Here is a 6,661-nt window from a genome sequence, read left to right as displayed (position 1 = left end):
CATTTCCATGGTTTTACAACACCTCACATTATTTGAGATTATCCTGCATCAAAATATTCTAACTTTTTCATTTTATTTGCCAGTTCACCTTTAGTACTTTTCGCACAGATTTTAGAAAGACAAAAAGTGCAGAGGCTATAAAAAAGACACATCTTTTGAGCAATAAAGCTAGATAGTTTTTTTGGAATCCTTATTTTAATAAAACACGAACATTGAAAGGTTAACAAGAAAAAAAATCAGAACTTATCCAAGTAAGGTGTAAAACAAAAAGATTTTGTTTAACTGTTTCTTAAAAATAGTTAAAGAAAATGATGACTTTTTTGTTGGATCTAAACAGTTCCAAGTCATTTTGACTTTACTTTTCAACTTCAACAATCTTTCTATTCATTCATCTGGTCTGTAATTTCAATCAGTTGTTACTTCTGGTGGCTCCAAAAGTACAACTGTGTCCATCACTGACCTCCTTTATTCAAATTGATTGTAAGTTCCTCTGCTGGAGTCAAGTCCTGGCTTCATGGGCCATTTTTGTTGAGCAATAAAATTTTACATAATTTTACTGTCAGCAGAAAACAAATCTATCACCTTATTTGATAATTTCTCTTTAGCCTACACTTACCAGACTGCAGGATATTTTGACATTTTGTTTTCACCTGTTGCCAGTTCCTTTTCTGAACAGAAGTTTGTTCTCGATGAAGGATGATAGATGAAACTAAATATAAAATGGGAAAAACTGATTCTACATAACCTGAGTAACATGCACTTATATAGGCCACATTAAAGCAAAAACACATTACTATTGATCAGTGTCCGTGGACTTGACAGATCATCGGCTACTCATCCTTTTATTGTAATTATGACAGTTCCTGTGGAGTACAGTTTAATAATTGTACACGTTTGGGCTACTTACCCATTAAGCCGGTTCGTTATTGTATGCCAGGCTTTTTTTCCAACAGCACTGCTGTTCCCTTTTGTGGTATTGAAAGGAGACAATGTTAATAATTAATGGGTAACTGTTGTGATTTCTTAACATTAAGGATTTTTTGTTATTAGATGTGTTTGCTCATGGTGGTCAAGTACGACTGAATTTAAGCAAAGAAGATTAAAAGCTCCTGAGGACAATGGATTCTAATTATAATGGAAGGTCATGTAGATTTCATTAATAAAAGGGATATTGACTGTGTGTAAAGTTACAGAAAAAAGTTATGAAATGTGCATATGTCCTAAAATGTCCAGAGTTTAATTGTTAAAATGGAAATTACAATAGGTCAGGAGTCAGCAACAGGTTAGCAGACATTTAGGCTGGTTTTCTTTGCCCTCTCTTCTTCCTCTTTCCAAATTTATCATGTTGAGCAGGAAGCAACAAGCATTTAGCGAAGGAACCACCCATACAGTGATAGAAAAGTACTGACTTAGCAGCATGGCCCGATAAGGAGAAGAAGAGCTAGAATAAAGGTGCCCATTCAAACATTATAAAAGGCTTCAGGGACAGGAAGTTGGGGCTCATACTTTTTAAACTGATCCAGTTGATTGCTGCTGTCAGGGAAGAATAGCATGCACCCAAAAAATCTGTTAATTGTTCTATTCTCAATTTTGTTAAGTGAATTATCTGATTACTGATAACTGGACAGTCTTCTTCTCCTCCTTCCCCATTCAAAGTTAGGCACTGAAATAGAATTCTAAGTATTTGCGGTCAGATTAAGGAAAACTTAAAATTGTCTAATGGATTGCTTTCCTATTCCTATAGCATATTGTCTTTAATTTCTTGATGTTGCTGAGGAGGAATATCCCTTAACCATGTGGGACTTGTATTACAAAGCCAATTTAGTTCCTACATAGTATTTCAAGATCCGGCTAATGCCCACTTAGCCTACATTTGTCCTATATGAGGCTGTACGCTTAGCTCAAGTAAGCTAACCTTATGGGACCCAGGTGACACAACCCAATATAAGTCCATCATAGTCTTCCTGGTTCCAATCTATGCCCATCTAGCCCACATGTATCCCTTATGGGGCCCGTGTAGTTAGCCCAATTGAGTTTACTATGTGGGACCCAGGTGACAAAACCCGTATAGGTCCAACATAGTCAGCCCAGCTCTAACCTATGCCCTTCTAGCCCACATGTATCCCTTATGGCGCTGATATAGTTAGCCCACTTGGGTTTACCATGTGGGGCCCAGGTGACATAACCCATATAAGTCCCACATAGTCATCCCAGTTCCAACCTATGCCCTTCTAGCCCACTTGTATCCTTTATGGGGCTGATATAGTTAGCCCAATTGGGTTTACCATGTGGGACCCAGGTGACATAACCAATATAGGTCCAACACAGTCATCCCAGTTCCAACCTATGCCCATCTAGCCCACATGTGTCCCTTATGGGGCTGGTATTGTTTGCCTAAATGGGAAAACCATGTGGGACCCAGGTGACTTGACTTGTATGAATCCAACATAGTCATCCCAGCTCCAGCCTATGCCCATCTAGCCCACATGTATCCCTTATGGCGTTGGTATTGTTAGCCCAAATGGGCGAACCATGTGGGACCCAGGTGACATAACTTGTATGAATCCAACATAGTCATCCCAGCTCCAGCCTATGCCCATCTAGCCCACATGTATCCCTTATGGCGTTGGTATTGTTAGCCCAAATGGGCGAACCATGTGGGACCCAGATGACATGACCTGTATGGGTCCAACACAGTCATCCCAGTTCCAACCTATGCCCATCTAGCCCACATGTATCCCTTATGGGTCCAACATAGTCATCCCAGTGTCAGCCTATGCCCATCTTGCCCACATGTATCCCTTATGGGGCCGGTATTGTTAGCCCAAATGGGTGAACCATGTGGGACCCAGGTGACACAACCCGAATGGGTCCAACATAGTCATCCCAGTTCCAACCTATACCCATCTAGCCCACATGTATCCCTTATGGGTCCAACATAGTCAACCCAGTGTCAACCTATGCCCATCTTGCCCACATGTATCCCTTATGGGGCCGATATAGTCAGCCCACTTTAAGCCCATGCCTAGTCGTTACCCATGTAGCCCACCGTTAGCCCATATGGGGCCCACAGGTACATGTTTGCTGGGTTATTGAATACAGGGATTTAATTCATGATGATGGATTTATCTTTTTTTAGATTTCTATAAAGCTTTCGATTCAGTTGAACACCAGTTTATCTTCTCAGTTTTAGAAAATTTTGGTCTTGGAGTAAAATTCATTAATTAAATCAAAGGGCTGTATCAGAATATCAGTAGCTGCGTTTTAGTACCTAAAGGAACCACTCCTAGATTTAATATTTCTGGCTGTCCAATTTCAGCATGCCTATTCATTTTAATTAGTGAAATGTTGGAAATAGATCTCAAAAATTGTAAGGATTTAAGGAAATTAGATATCTTTGGTACAGAAATAGTTATAAGTCAACTAGCAGATGATACAACACTATTCCTAAAAAATGATAAACAAATTCCAGTTGCTCTTGATAAAATAAAACTCTTCTCAGAGGCCTCAGGGCTTTCACTAAATTTAACAAAGTGTGAGCTTTTGGCAATCCATGACACTCCATATGAAGTATGGAATATTCCTATTAAATCAGAAATGTAATACTTGGGTACATATATTTCAAAGGATCCAAATTCTAGTATCAGTAAAAACATTAAAAATAAACTTGATGAATGTAAGTCTAAATTAAATTTGTGGCTTCAGAGGAATCTTTTTATTTTAGGGCGCATCTACTTGACAAAAATGGAAAGTCTGTCGAGATTAATTTATCCAACATGTAGCAGTGCAATCTCGAGCAATCTAACCAAAACTATTAACACCATAAACTTCAACGTTATTTCGAGAAATAAGTCACACTATGCTAAAAAAAAATAAAATCAAATGGTTAAAGAAGAGACTGGGGCCTGAGAGCAATAGATTTTGAGTGCCTTAATGGTACCTTTACAATGAATTGGTTGAAATCCTGGCTAAAATTGCTGAATTACTTTGAATTGAATTGAATTGAATTGAATTGAATTGAATTGAATTGATTTTTATTTCAGTCATGTAAGCACACTTATACAACATCACACATTGTCAATAGATGATCACATTGTACATGTCCGAAAGGGAAGACGGGAGAAGCAGAGCTTATCTAGTCCCGTCCCCGTTTACTCAATATTTAGTCTCCTCTTTTTCACATATTGTCAGATTAATTTAAATTTTGATTCCATTTACAGAAGTTTGACGGAATTATTTATTGTCTTTTAGTGTCCATAGTTGATCTTTAATGTCCAATCCTTTTTTTTTTACGTAAGGCATGATTCGTGGGTCTTTCAATTTTGTTCCTGTTGATGTATTAAACGTGTGACTCGTCGTCACTCTCCTCTTCACCCAGACGTGCTCCTGCACTGCCGTCCCGGGCTCTGCTGCAGTTTTCAGCCATGCAGGTGTTCCGCCTCCCACTCGGATTTTGTTGAAGAGTGCACGAGTCATCTTTCTATGACCTCCGGCTCTCTCGATCTCATCGCTTGCTTGCAGCATCGCCTCTCTTGTTGATGTAAACTCAGCCTTAATGCGTCTCAGCCTCCACATAATCCCGCCAAGGCCCAGTCCCAGGACTATGATCACTGTTCCAATTGCTGCAAACATGAACATGTCCTCCACGTCCTCAACCTCCAGGATTGACAGACACACCGCTCTCCATTTATTCCAGCTGTCCATTGCGTACCCAGCTAGGAATGTTCCATCAGGGCATTTTGGTCCTCCCGGGCCAGCTTGGCAGATTGAGAAAACCTTATCGATTGCGTTGAAAGCCCAGCTTAGTGGATCCATTTTGAGACTGTCTACCCCTCTGCAGTTAGTGGGATATACTGCTACCCCACATGTCAAACAGCATCACCTCCTTCACAGTCGTTGTTTTGGGACATTTTGTCCTTTCTGCTGTCTTACAGACCAAACACACCCATTCATTTACGTTTCAGCATCCTTCAGGTCTTGACAAATTTTGGATGGCACACACTTAGCTATTATCATCTTCATATCCATCAAAGGTCATTTTGACTATTTTTTGTCTTTAAATATGTTCATGGAACCGCTGCACCTGGTTTCTCCTTGTAAGCTGTTCCATTGATTGACTCCACTAACTGTGATAGTCATGGCTTTCAATGTAGTTCTTACTTTTCTCTTTTTAAAAATAATTTCCCCTCTTAAATTATGTTTCGTCTTTCTTTTTATGAACCTTGTTTGTAAATTCCTCGGTAGCTGACCGTGTGTGGCCTTGTATAATACCTGCACAGTCCTATAGTTTATTAGGTCATAGAATTTCAGGATCTTTGCCGCAATAAATAGCTAATTTGTGTGTGCTCTATAACTTGCGTGGTGAATAATTCTTACTGCTCTTTTCTGTAGTGTTGATATGCTGTTAGTGTTTGTTTTGTAAGTGTTTCCCCATATCTCACTGCAATATTGTATGTGCGGTGCCACCAGGGCCCAGTAAACTGTGAGAAGTGTTTTCTGATTCAGCAGTTTTTGTGCCTTCCATAGTATTGACACACTTCTGGCTATTTTTTATAAGATGAGTGGGGTTTCCAGTTTAGCTTATCATCAATAATTACTTCCAGAAATTTTAGTTCCTTAACCCTTTGTATCTTAGTGCCATTTATATTTATATTATCATCACTGTCATTGTTTTTGTTGCTGAATAACATAAATTTGTTTTGTCCAGGTTCAGAGATAGTCTGTTTATATTAAATCATATTTGTAGCTTGTTTGGCTCCTCGTTTGTTTTAGTGACCAGCTCCTTCAGGTTGTCTCCCAAGCAGAAAAGACTCTTATCATCTGCAAATAGTATGCATTCAATATTTTTAGATACCTTCCATATATCATTCATACAAATAGATATAAATATAATAATAAAGTAATATAAATAACTTCGGACCCAATACAGATCCCTGCGGGACACCACAAACAGTGTTAAGGCACCTTGATTTTTTTTCCTGCTAATTGGACATATTGGTATTTGTTATCTAGGTAGCTCCTGAGCCAGTCCAGCACTTTACCTCTTATGCCCAGCTTTTCTAGTTTATAACAAAGTATATTGTGATCAATTGTATCAAATGCTTTCTTTAGATCAATAAATATTCCAATAGAGATTTTTTTTTTTGTTCAATCGTGTCAGTGATAATTTCTACAGCTTCCATTATCGCTAATGCTGTGGAATGATTTTTTCTAAACCCATATTGACTATCATATAGCAAGTTATATCTTTCAATAAAACTATCTAGTCTGCTGCTGAACAGCTTTCTAGTGCTTTGGAGAATTGTGGTAGTATAGAGATTGGCCTGTAATTATTGAATTCCTCGTTGTTACCTTGTTTATGCAAGGGGATTATTTTTGCGACTTTCATTTCATCTGGGAACTTTCCTGTCTGAAACGATAGATTACATATGTGCGTCAGAGGTAATACAATCTCTTCTTGTACTATTTTGACCAGTTTCATGTCAATGTCATGGACATCTTTTGATGTTTTTCCTGTGCAGCTGTTAATCAGCTGTTCTATTTCTGTGTCCTCTGCTGGAGTCAAAAACATAGTGTTTTGGTTACATTTCCCATCCCTATCAAAGTGGTTCCAGCTTAGGTCATTCTGTGGGATCTGCTTGGCAAGATTAGGCCCCACCTC

The sequence above is a fragment of the Halichoeres trimaculatus genome, unplaced genomic scaffold (genome assembly GCF_033239565.1).
Source record: "Halichoeres trimaculatus isolate MK-OKI-2021-1 unplaced genomic scaffold, fHalTri1.1 fHalTri1_scaffold_11, whole genome shotgun sequence".
NCBI classification, from domain to species: Eukaryota; Metazoa; Chordata; class Actinopteri; order Labriformes; family Labridae; genus Halichoeres; species Halichoeres trimaculatus.
The sequence above is the reverse complement of the archived record's forward strand: the minus strand, read 5'-3'. Positions refer to the sequence as shown.